The sequence below is a fragment of the Nematostella vectensis genome, unplaced genomic scaffold (assembly GCF_932526225.1).
Source record: "Nematostella vectensis unplaced genomic scaffold, jaNemVect1.1, whole genome shotgun sequence".
Lineage (NCBI taxonomy): Eukaryota > Metazoa > Cnidaria > Anthozoa > Actiniaria > Edwardsiidae > Nematostella > Nematostella vectensis.
This window is the reverse complement of record NW_026019260.1, coordinates 7,825-12,500: the sequence shown is the minus strand read 5'-3', so window position 1 is coordinate 12,500 and position 4,676 is coordinate 7,825.

Below are 4,676 nucleotides of genomic sequence, written 5' to 3'. Positions count from 1 at the left end.
GGTAGCAACATAGTAAGGTGCCCGAACATGGACTACCGACTGGTAGCTCTGTGGGAGGAAGCCGGGGCCCTTGCAAACTGCGTCTAATTATAAAAATTCACTGAGTGAACAGAGTGAATATTAGACGCGGAATGCGGGGGTAACGTGTTGATGAGCGAGGTCCGGAGTGTTGCTATACTTAGCTTCACTATAACCATCAATCAGGTTATCCTTTTTCTTCTATCACTAGAGGGAAATTGTCGGACTTTGCTCTACCTTCACAAGGTGCCCGAACATGGACTACCGACTGGTAGCTCTGTGGGAGGAAGCCGGGGCCCTTGCAAACTGCGTCTAATTATAAAAATTCACTGAGTGAACAGGGTGAATATTAGACGCGGAATGCGGGGGTAACGTGTTGATGAGTGCGATCCGGAGTGTTGCACCTTGGTGCCTTCACTATAACCATCAATCGGGTTATCCTTTTTTCTCTATCACTAGAGGGAAACTGCCGGATTTTGCTCTACCTTCACTCACAATTTTTGGCACTTGCACCTCGGTGTCTGTGTCTCATAAACTTATATAGGGGGACCTGTTTTTCAAAAAAAAAAAGTTGTTGTAATCAATGTGGAGCAAAATTTTGCGCGAAAAAACGGCCCATTTTTTTGGCGCCTTAATTCTATCGCATTGTGTACGCCTCCCCTTGCTTTCCCCTGGCGGTAGTCAGTGGGCTTCCCTGTAGTTGGTCGGGGGCAGGACATGCGTCTTGTATTTGGATTATTTAGACCAGTGTGCTGCTCTCGGGACGGAAACCGAGAGACTGTAGCACTGTCTACTGCTCTCGGGACGGAGAGACAGAAGCGCTGTCTACTGGAGGGGCGGTCTCCAGTGTGGTGTTCTCGGGACGGGAACCGAGAGACAGAAGCGCGCTCTCGGGACGGGAACCGAGAGACTGAGTGAATCCAAAACACATGCCTGCCCCCCTCAGGAGGACCAATAATTAGAGAAGCCATTACTCTCGGTGTGCTTGGCTGCCTTCCGAGCTTTTGTACCACCATTAATGCGCGCTCGCAAGCATCTCCGAGAGTCACCGACTAGCCGCCGACTCGGGGCCAGAAGGGGAGGTAACAATAGAAGATTAGAACTCTGACGTGCTCCCAGTCGGGTCCCTCGGTTCACAGGCCAGCACCCCCTGGGTTCCTTGGTCCCGTTCTGCTAGTCTGGATGCGGAAAAACCAGAAGCTGAGACACAAAGCCCATAAAGGACCGAACTGCGATGTAACCCGGGACTTTCCTGGGAAAACACTTTTGGCGAGTAAAAATTTCACATGTCCCTCCATATAGCAAATAAAACATCACATTGATTACAACAACTATTTTCTCTGTAATTCTTGGATAATTTCTGAACTACCCATCCGATCCTCATTCGGAAACGACAGAAATGACCCTCTAGTCGTTCCGGATATTTCTGTCGACTTAGATTTTTTCCTAAATGCATTGGTTCCAAAAAAATTTAGAAAAACCTTTTTTTACCGTTAAAGAACCGAGGCCTGGATCAGCTGGCCGGCAGGATTAGGGTTAGGGTTAGGGTTGGGGTTAGGGTTAGGGTTAGGGTTAGGGTTAGTGTTAGAGTTAGAGTTAGGGTTAGGTGTTAGGGTTAGGGTTAGGGTTAGGGTTAGGGTTAGAGGGTTTGGGTTAGATGCTCTGAGACTCGGAGCTCGATTAGGGTTAGGATCGGAGAATTTTCGGTTGTAGTCGGCAGGGTTGGAAAGTTAGGCGTTAAGCGTTAGGGTGGATTGAGTGAGCGCTGGAGTGAATAGCAGGGGCATCAAACAGGTTAGTTTATCTCTAGCAGAGAAATCCCTGAGGTAATATTTCTGACACCTAGTTATCCCTGGAAGATGGTAATGTTTCTGACACCGGCAGTTTTCGAAAGCAAAGTAAATTTTGAAAATTTGATCGTGGCCTAAATTTTCCCTTGTTAGAAATTAATTTCTGTAAATTAGGGACGCCCTAGTTAGTAAATGCCTATTACTTTACCTAGTGTAAAATTTAATTCTGCGTCGAATGGTGGTAGTTTAAAGAAGATCGGTTCAGGCGTTCAAAAGTTATTAAGGGTTTTATTCGAGCGGAAGTCTTGCAAATTTTGAAAATTCAACGTACCTATGACTGGTGCTTAGAAATAATTTTCTGTAGGTAAGAGACCCATGAGTTAGTAAATGCATATAACTTTTCCTAGTGTAAAATTTAATTCTGCGTCGAATGGTGGTAGTTAGAACAAAATCCATTCAGGCATTCAAAAGTTATTAAGGGTTTTATTCGAGCGGAAGTCTTGCAAATTTTTAATAATAGGTATACCTATGACATATACGTAGAAATTAATTTCTGTAGGTAAGAGACCCATGAGTTAGTAAATGCCTGTTACTTTTCCTAGTGTAAAATTTAATTCTGCGTCGAATGGTGGTAATTAGAACAAAATCCATTCAGGCATTCAAAAGTTATTAACGGATTCTTATGAGCGCAAGTATTGAAAATTTTGAAAATTCTGCATACCTATGACATATACCTAGAAATAAATTTCTGTAGGTTGGGGACGCCCTAGTTAGTAAATGCCTATTACTTTTCCTAGTGTAAAATTTAATTCTGCGTCGAATGGTGGTATTTAGAATAAAATCCATTCAGGCATTCAAAAGTTATTAACGAATTCTTATGAGCGCAAGTATTGAAAATTTTGAAAATTCAACATACCTAAAATATACCTATCACATATACGTAGAAATAATTTTCTGTAGGCTTGGGATCTATGAGTTAGTGATTGACTACGAAGGTTTCTTATGTAGAATTTAATTCTGCGTCGAATGGTGGTAGTTACAACAAAATCCATTCAGGCATTCAAAAGTTATTAACGGATTCTTATGAGCGCAAGTACTGAAAATTTTGAAAATTCTGCATACCTATGACATATACCTAGAAATAAATTTCTGTAGGCTTGGGACCTACGAGTTAGTAAACGCCTACTAATATTTCTAGTGTAGAATTTAATTCTGCGTCGAATGGTGGTAGTTACAACAAAATCCATGCAGCCATTCAAAAGTTATTCAACTTGCGCCGTGAGTGCAATTTTTGAAAGTTTTGAAAATTCAATATACCTAAAACATACCTATGACTGGTGCTTAGAAATAATTTTCTGTAGGCTTGGGACCTATGAGTTAGTAAATGCCTACTAAAGTTTCTTATGTAGAATTGAATTCTGCGTCGAATGGTGGTAGTTACAACAAAATCCATGCAGGCATTCAAAAGTTATTCAACTTGCGACTCGAGTGTAATTTTTGAAAATTTCGAAAATTCAACGTACCTATGACATATACCTAGAAATAAATTTCTGTAGGCTTGGGACCTATGAGTTAGTGAACGCCTACTAATGTTTCTAGTGTAGAATTTAATTGCGCGTCGAATGGTGGTTGTTAGAATTAAATCCATTCAGGCATTCAAAAGTTATTCAACTTGCGCCGTGAGTGTAATTTTTGAAAATTTTGAAAATTCTGCATACCTATGACATATACCTAGAAATTAATTTCTGTAGGTAAGGCACCCATGAGTTAGTAAATGTCTATCGACTTTCCTAGTGTAAAATTAAATTCTGCGTCGAATGGTGGTAATTTGAAGAAGATCCGTTCAGGCATTCAAAAGTTATTCAACTTGCGACTCGAGTGTAATTTTTGAAAATTTTTAATACCTACGTACCTACGTACCTGGTATCAAAATTAACAAACTTTTATTAATTCTGACCTGACCACATGTCGGACAATACTCTAACTTACATTTCTGAGTAGGTCTTACTAAGGCGCGTTGATTAATATCAGGCGCATTAAAATCCATCAAGTAGAACAAAAGTTATAAGAGAAATAGTGATTTTTTATACCTACCGGGCCGGCCTATTTAGTGACCAAAAAGCACATTCCGTTTTTCCGTTATTCTGGCCAAACCCCCTATTAGATTTTAATGCAAATTTAATACATCCTCCGCCTACCTAAGGCACACTATGTATTAAAATTTGAGCAAAATCGCAATGCAGGTTCAAAAGTTATTAACGATTTAGTGATTTTTCGTACCTATACCTAGGCGTCTGACCGGGCGGTAAGTTTTTCCATTATTCAGGCCAAACCCCTCATTAGATTTTATTGCAAATTTAATACAATGTCCGCCTACCTAAGGCACACTATGTATTAAAATTTGAGCAAAATCGCAATGCAGGTTCAAAAGTTATTAACGATTTAGTGATTTTTCGTACCTATACCTAGGCGTCTGACCGGGCGGTAAGTTTTTCCATTATTCAGGCCAAACCCCTCATTAGATTTTATTGCAAATTTAATACATTGTCCGCCTACTTAAGGCACACTATGTATTAAAATTTGAGCAAAATCGCAATGCAGAATCAAAAGTTATTAGCGTTTTAGTGATTTTTCGTACCTATACCTAGGCGTCTGACCGGGCGGTAAGTTTTTCCATTATTCAGGCCAAACCCCTCATTAGATTTTATTGCAAATTTAATACATACTGTAGATTAGCAAGACACACTTTGTATTAAAATTTGAGCAAAATCGCAATGGTAGAATAAAAGATATAAGCATAAGACTGACCCAGGACCGGGTTCAAGGCCCAAGACCCTAAAAATCCGTTTTTCCGTTATTCTGACCAAA